Genomic DNA, 9,299 nt, shown 5'->3' on the forward strand with positions numbered 1-9,299 from the left:
TTCTAATTAGGATTACAGTAATTAGAATTCGCTTATCAGTTGGAAACTAGCCGAACGTGGCGCGGAAGTTTTTTGGCCGAAACCGAACCTTCAGGCGGACATGAACAATACATACAAACAAACATACATAATAATCACGCCTATTTTGCGGAGGGGTAGGCAGAGATCACGGATTTCCACTTGCTACGATCCTGACATACTTACCTCTTTCGCTTCCTTCACTTTCATAACATTCCTCATACACGCTCGCCGATTAAGGGTGATCTTGACCTGGCCTTTCTTCTGGATTTGCCCAACCTGATACAACACATGAACAATAATATACATTATACTTGAAAATATAAATATTACTTACATTTAATATTACACAGATGAATTGCAAACTCCGGACGCTCCGAACTACGCGGTGTTAATTACTCAGACTAAATGGGAAAACAATAGGAATAAAATTAATATACTACAAACACAATAAACCTATGTTATCAATTTGCATTGTCCTCAATGTCCTAGCTGGGATAAGGTAAACCTCCCATTATTTGACATGTTATGCGGGGGGCAGACGCAAAATTGTAGTGCAAATGCCAAAAATTCACACATACTTACCTAAATTTAGACTAAGTATAGGTACTTACTTGCAAGGGTAGACTCCAAACAAAACCTTGAAAAAGTTAAACTTTACTTATAGGCCTTATAGAACGTATGTCTGATTTTCATTTATTTTCTGTTGTAGGTACAGTAGAGTCCGGTTAGTACGACTTCGCATATAACAACCAACCGCTTATAGCGACGTAAGTAAAAGGCACTTGTTTGGTTTCAGTATGAGCTAGTATCAAAGTACAACCGTTTATTACGACTCCGCTTATAACGGCCGATCGCTTTTAACGGCGGAAATTGACTCAAAATCCGTCCATCAAGTCCGGTTACAACGACGAGCGACATAGTTTTTACAAATAAATTGTTGGTAAGAAGCTTACTCCGTCCCGCGCACACAACTCCCGTCCCCCCTTTGCTTATACGCAGCAAGATGAAAATAGTCCTGTGATTTTTCGTAATCTTGCAAACTAAATAAAACCAAATTCCCATTATTCAATTGAGCTTAAACTTCACATACCTACATAATTATGTAAGTTGGGTTATATATATTATGGTAGGTACCTTCGAGCTCATCTGATGATGGACACAGGAGGTGACTATAGGAACAGTGTGATAAAACAACGTCATCTTAATTAGATCCCTAAAAATTACGACTTTTTATTTTACGAGATTCGAGTAATATGCGGATGACGAGTGAGTACCCCAAGTAACAATTTGTGGTTCTATAGTAGTCGATAGAACGTTTCCCAAATACCACCTAAGGTCCTATAAAAGACCAAAGAAGATTGTATAAAGCCGAAATGGCGCATCTTATGTGCCATTCAGTGATATAGTAGACCTGTAGCAGTGTCAGTCGTGACGTTTTAGGTCTATAAAAGTGATGTGACGATCACTTTTGTGCTAATTTGTTGTCAGTAACGCCATTATAGTGTTAATTTATACTATAGTGGCATTTGAGATTCCATTATAGTGCTTGTTTTATACTATAGTAGTATTTGAAATTGTATTATAGTGCTTTTTTATACTATTGTAGAATTCATAGTTCCTTTACTACGAAATTTGCTATCAAGTTTTCCATCAACTGTTGTGAGTGGTTTTGTTGTGTGTTTACTTCACAAAAACGGTACTAAGTAAAATGGTGATAAGTACCTAAAGACTTTATATTAATATGCGCCATTTAGATGTCGAATAATTCGGTCCTTAGTGCAAAAAGTATATGGGACGGAAGTTTTACCGTTAGAATAGTATTAGTTTAATGAGGAATTTTAAATGCCCCCTCGATTTATTTATGTTTTTAATGAAATAATTTAATAAAATATTATGATATTCACCATAGTTACTACTATACAGCCAAGAAGTAAATCCGACGCTTTTATAGGCTAGCTATAGAACTTACGACGAAATATTCACCGCCATCATGATTAAAATTAGGGTTCCAAAAGAATTTTGCTGTGACCCAGTTACACCTACAAACTCTTTAGAAAGATATAGGATTTTTTTTTTAATTTAGATGTAGTCATTACTGTTGTTTCCTTTTTCAGTGTGATTGATCAAAAAAATGTGCTAATAATGGATGTCGATAAATATCTAAACCGTCACGATTTTATGCTTGTATTAAATCATTGATGATAAATCTCACGTACCGTCACTAATATCACTGGGGTCTTTTTTATCAATTCATTAAAATATAAAAATATTTTGTACGGAACCACATTATGTGGCTTAGGCCTGAACTTATATAAGCAAGATATAAGTAGCCATTACAGATCATTTACAAGTAGTCGTTTACTACCTTTATGTATCTAACTCGTCTCTCGTCTTTTAAAAGAAAAAACAAAACCACTATACAACAGTTTTGTGATATAAAAGAGTCATTGTGACGTTTACAGCGATGAGATATAATAGGGATTTAAAAACTACTAAAGCGCTTTTTAACGCTATAAATATGTCCCAAAAACGCTACTATAGAGCAAAACAGTTCTATAATAGTGTTCATATGACTACTAAAGTATTATGTACTATAGCAGTGATCTCTAAAGCCACTATATCCTGAAATCGTTGTATAGCTGGGTTTTTGTCACTGTTAGAACACAAAACTATAGCGGCTAGCAGGGAACCTTAATAGCGCAAACTACTAAAGTATTATGTACTATAGCAGTGATCTCTAAAGCCACTATATCCTATAACCGTTGTATAGTTGGGTTTTTGTCACTGTTAAAACACAAAACTATAGCAGCGTGGCATTGAACCTTAATAGCGCAAATTAGTTGCATAAAAGTGATTCCAAATACTATTATACAGTAATATTGCTCTATAGTGGTTATATTTGAACCTGTTATAGTACACGCCTATAACGGCTCTATAAAATGATGAAATAAACCTTTACATCAATTGCTTATAGAATATATTAGCTGTATAAGCCTATAGAGCAAAAAGGTGTTGCCAAGCGCTTTTATACGACAGGTGGTCACCTCTGAAACCTTAATACGACGTCTATACAAGCTTTTAGCGATAAAAACTAAAATTATAGGACTAAAATGTTACTTGGGACGCGTACCTTGAAAAGTGGCTTCTAAACACACCAGTCTCTCCATTTAAGACAAAGTGTTGTCATACCAACATAAATAAATGTTTTAAAAGAAATGTTTTTGTTTCTTTGATTGTCGCATAAGTATTAATAAATACAAAATTATGTAATTATTTTGATTAAAAATATATATTAAAATTGGCAGTTCGTTTAGTGCGACGTCCGGTTAGTAGGTACGACGTAATATCAGCGGTCCCTTGGGCGTCGTTATAACCGGACTCTACTGTATATCGTAACCCAACTGTCATAAAATAACATCCTCCGTCTTGAGTCAGGCAAAAAAATTGTACAAGACGACGATCATCATCATCATTTTAAAGAATTTTTAAAAGGTAGTTTAGTTACAATTATTTATAATTTACCAACTCATATGAAATTAACTAATTTTTTTAACAAGCAGAAACGTCTGCAAACGATACCTACTGTTAAACTTAGAACTTAGAACACATTTCTGTGGCTTAGAATAAATTTAAAAGTAGTACCTAATGTTTTTAAATTTATTTTAAGCTTAATTAATACCAACTCAGGGTCATAAGCTAAAGATAAGTAATATATGTAGGCAAGTAGGTACTTACCTATTTAAATACGTTTTTTACTGACAACTTGAAATACCTATACTTAGTTCATATTGCGGTCAGTTTTTGTTCTCCTCATCGGTTTTACAAACAGTGATGAATAATATACAAGTAGGTAGTTATTAATTGGCATAATAAAAAAAAATGGGTGCATCAGGGAAAAAATGTGAGTCTTGTTTGCTTGTATCCTTCATGTGCAATAAGCACCACTCTATCAGAATTTCTGTTGGACTTTTCAGATAAAAAGGACCTTATTGCACTTAAAGCATAAGGACCCTTCTGTGATGGAAAGCCAAGTTATAAGTTTGCTTAAGATAAATTAATATAAAGTAGTAACTTTGTATGGACCAATATCTGAAATAAATGTTTTTTAATGATTATAAGGAGCCAAAATTAATATATATTATATAATTAATATATAATAAAATAAAAATAATTTTTACTCCTGTGTTATTTCAGTACCTATCAATCGTTGGTTACGTCAAGATTGCTTGTACAAAAACATCAGACGCTTTCTGCGAAAGTTTAAAAACAATTGGGGATTTTTTGTTTTCTTTTATATTTTCCTGCGAAAACTATATTTTATTAGTTTTATTACGTAACATGTTTAGCGCTTATTACTTACATCTCGGTCGCCGGACACTTATTGTAGGGAGGCCGGTCAACAATCAAATATAGTGTCACTAGGACAGCAATACCAATATAAACTTAAAAATTAATCTACTTCCTCAATCTACATTTCTAGATAAATTTACGAGTAAGTGCAAAAATATATAACAAAACATTTTATATTTTTGGCATATCGAGACAAAATGTTTTATGTCTGACAAAAAAGAGTAGAAATTAGACTGTAGTGTCGCGTGTCGTCCCGTTTTCTTATTATATGGATTGATTTGAAAGGAACGACACTACAGTATTGCCACTTTTTATTTCTACTCTTTTTTTGTCAGACTATAACATTTCAATTATTTTTTAACGATGTTCTGTTATTTCATGAAACTAAAAACTCAACCCGGCCATCGGAATTTCGTGGTACGCCGCCCCCTTTCGAAAGTGCCTTGAAAAAGGGTCGATGTGATAACCGCTTATAACACTTATCTGCCTGCAAAGCTGGCAACCCCGATATGACGTTAGGGGATTCCCCGAATGATATGAAAGTTACACGTAGGTATATCGTTAATACGAACAAAGCTCACTTTAGCGAAAATACTGGCTATTGTCTGCCTCTTTATTATGTATCGGTTAAAGTTATAGCGATACGACACGCCCTCATGCGGGCCTATCGGCTAAAAGAAAGAGACATCTATATTATCCAGATAAGTGCGTCCCTTTTCCAAAACCCAAGAATTCCCGACAGAAACAGATGCGAGAAATACCAAGATAAGTTGAAACTGTGAAAAAAGCTTTTCGTAAAGATTTGTAGCAGTGTTCGATTTGTCGAACTGTAAATTTAAATTGGTCTTGTGAGTATTTTTGGTCGTCTCGAAACGTAGCCATTATGCATTCTGTGTGCATTTGTGTAGGTCGTGTTTAGTGAATTTTATCAGTGTTTATTTTGGAAGACATTTAATATTGTAAGTATTTTTTTTATACATTGTGTATTATTGATACATTCAGATGATTTTGTATTTGTTTTATATTAAGGTAAATATTCCAATGTTTTTTTTTATTTTATAATAGTGTTATGTTCCTGGAAACGCGGCGCTATCGGTATACACGTTGTTGCCGGGTGTGTAATTGTTCTAGTCGGGATATGGTGTTTGTGTTTTATGATTGTGAAGTGTAGTATGTGTGTGTGTGTAGTGTGAAGTGATTTGAAACGGAAGAGATTGAGAAATGAAGGAATGAACAAATCAGTGATTTCGTTTTACTTTTAAGTGCCGTTGAAAGATTTTAAATTGTTAACAATATATTCTATGAAATCGTTGGAGCATTTTGTGGTAGATTCTTTTGTAAGTATGGCCTGTAAGGTTATATGGGTCGATGTTAAGGTTTCGACAGGTGATTAGTAGGTTTTGGCGTCTTGGAGAGAATCTTGGACAGTTATACATATTAGGTAAGTGGTTGAGTGTCTGTGGTATATTTGGGTCGCAAGGACATTTATTGTCAGTGATTATCTTAAATCTATGTAAATATGTCTTGTGGTAGCCGTGATTGCTTAAGAATTGGGTTATGGCAAAGGTAAGTCTTCTTTTTTCCAGATACTGCATGAGGTCATCGTGGGTGGGAAATAGGGTTTTAGTGTACAGGCAGTTGTTCGGGTAGTTATAGTACCTAATCTTTCCTGCCGTTCTGAAGCTCGGATTTTAGTAGATATTTAATATGACTAATTGGTATTCGTATATACTTAGTCCGGGGCGCGGTGTAATTTAGTGGCAGCATTTGCTGCAGCATCTGCTAACTCATTCCCTTGGATACCACAGTGTGCCTTGGTCCAGAAAAATTCCACGTTTGTAGTCTGCTTGTGCTTGTGGATCAGGATTTGTATACCGTTAGCTAGATGGTTGTAACTGTTTGGGTTTGTGATTTCAGTGAGTCCCGATTTACTGTCTGAGAACACTATAATTTTGTGTGGACGACCCAGTAGGTGGCAAATCCAGGTCGTGATTTCATTTGTTTAGTGATCGACCGGACATATGGCTCAGTTATAAAAGCAAAATCGACCTTTGCAGTTTTGTCACTGAGCGCGACAATCGTTTCTTGGTAAGCATTCCTGCCCCGGCCTTGGTTAATTTGCAGGCAGTTGTGACGGTAAATATTATTGGTGCTGTGTTTGTTTCCCGTTGCCAGGCCCTTAGCAGTACCGTATGGCCGTGCGGGCTATACGGTCCCACTTTTGCCATTCGGGGCAGGATTGGCTAAATGCTGGGTGCTTGTCTGGTTAGCCTGTCCTTAAGCAGTTTGCGCAACACGAGGTGGGTCCTTCCCTTGGGCAGCTCTTGGTGCTATGTTGGCCAGCACAAAGGCCGCACGTGGGTCCATCAGTGCACGTTGATGCTATATATGTGCCCATACCCCATGCAATTGTAGCACTGGAGTATTGGGGACTGGTCGGAAGCCACGAGACACTGGTATCCAATCTTGACTGCGCTATTGCGTCCATTAATGGCTCTTATAAATTTGACGTGAATCTCAGAATGCCTTATATCAGCTAGCATCCTGGCATTTTGTTTGATTAAAGCCTCCTCGATTTTTTCGATGCATATTCGGGTATAATACCGTTCACCCTATTAGTCGGGTTGCGTAGGCGTGGTACCTCTACTGTTATTTTCCCAGTTTGTGCCTTAACCGCTGCGCTGAACTTTTCCCTATCCTCGTTTGAGTCACAGCGGACCACGACTTTATTGTTTTTAGTTTCCCGTATGTTACTGATCCCTACTCCTAGCCCAACAACATTCACTTGGTCCTTGATCATGCGCAGGACATCCTTTGCCTCATCTCGTGGGTCTATTGACTCGAGTATTACGGCATAACTAGTGGCAGGTTGTGCAGCCGGTTGGCTAGATGGTTGGCTTTTTTCAGCGCTAAATGCTGCGGCGTTTGCAGCAGTTTCAGGAAACGCAGTAGAGCCAGCCTCGGCTCGTGCTCTCTTTCTTGCTTTCCTGCTGAGAACGAGAGTAAAATCTTCTTTATCATCGTTTTCGCGCAGCGCTGTCTCCAAGAGAATCTTCATCTCTTTTTGCTCCACACTTATTTTGGCCAATTGTGTCTGCAATTCTTCAATGACGCTTTAATTTCTTGGTGCAGGGCTTCGACGCAAAACAACATGGCCACTAACGGTGAAGAGATGCTCTCACCAACGCAGGTCCCCAATTCTGCTAGGAAAAGCTCCATCTCTTCCTTGATGCTGTCTGCGCAGCATTCCAATGGAATATTCCAATGTTTGACAGCCTAATTTCAGTAGCACCTTACAGTCCGTTTGTTACCTCCATTATTTGGGATTTAAAAAGTTGGCAACTACTGGGATAGTTCCGGCACTGGGACATTTACCTTGTTTTTTATTAAGCCCCCATAACAACAGTATGTGACATTCGAAAACTCAGTCAATTGTTTAAGTATATCTACCATTATTTCGCGGAATAAACTCAAAATTCAAACTTTTCTGATCACTTACGGTTATTATGCATATGTTTTTTGTTATTGTATTTTAACCACGCATTTCTGAGGTCTAAAGAAGGAAAAAATGTAATATGAGTTTAGGTCAATTTCGCCAATAAAATTTTGAATGTACATAAAAAGTAAATTTTTAAAATTTCACTTAAAATGGATTTTTACTTTTTTTTTCGTAAAACTTAGTTTTTGCAAAGTGTTACTTGTCACTTTTTGACATCTATCAATAAGGATATTTAGACTACGTCCCATAGTAGCAACATCGCCATCAAAAAGTCGTTTTGCACTATGTAACAATAAAAACTTGTTTTTTTTTTTAATTGGTATTAACTCTGAAAATAAGCGAATTTCAAAAAAGTTTATAGGACATTATTGTCTCTAAATATGGTCAGGAATACGCTGTTAAAATTATTCGGTTTCGTCATGTTACACCGTGTATATTATATGTAGAAAATATACTAGGTCAAGGAACTCTTTAGGTTGCGCAACGCATATGTTATGGCGTCGCTAAAAGCACATTAACAACAAAAAATTCGTCTATACCTCTCTCTGTCGCTCTTGCATTATTCTAGGGATTGAGAGTGAGATAGACGCTTCGATGATCGGTAGGGCCTCTGTTATTGTAATTCGGCCCTTCGGTTCGTTTACATTAGGCCACGGATTGGGCGTCAGCGGGTTACGGCGCGGGCAGCGGGGCGGCATAAACAAATGACTTGTACAAGTATACATCAAATAGATAGCAATATGTATATACACATATACATATATGTAGTAATATAATTTGTTTAACATTGAACATAAATAATGTTGTCAATGTCCAAAATTGCTTAGGTATAGTTGTCATGTTTTCTGAATTATTTGTCTCACTGCACCCACATTCGAGAATTTATGTTTTGCCCTATGGTTGACTGGTAGAATGCCTTAAGGCATTAAGTTTATCCACAAGTCAAATTGAAATTATAGAAAATGAACATAAAGTAACTTAAATAGCGTATAAACTAACTTATCTTTGAAATAAAACTAAAATCTAATACTAAATTAAGCTAAAATACATCTAAAAATTGGGCCCCTTTGGCATGGTGCCGAGGATGCTGGATTTCCCAAACGTCATCAATAAATTAAATTCGTAAAGTTCAAACAATTAAACACTGCCTTATTGGCAGCGAAGCGTGAAATGTACTGCAAGGCATATCTTAATCATAATTTGTGGTTTGTGGCTCATTAGTTTGAGCTGTGCCTTAAAGAGCCACCCGAGGTTTTCATCGAATATTGACAAGTTTTGAATCGTATCTCCCTTTTTGCACTACAGATAGAATAATAAGACAAACGGTTACCGATTCTTCAATATTTTATCTCCGGTTTTGTCTACCGGATTTTGAAAGAAATTAATACTTCTTATTTTAAACATTGTCTAAAAAACACTTTTTTTGTAC

Source organism: Cydia splendana, chromosome 14 (genome assembly GCF_910591565.1).
Source record: "Cydia splendana chromosome 14, ilCydSple1.2, whole genome shotgun sequence".
NCBI lineage: Eukaryota > Metazoa > Arthropoda > Insecta > Lepidoptera > Tortricidae > Cydia > Cydia splendana.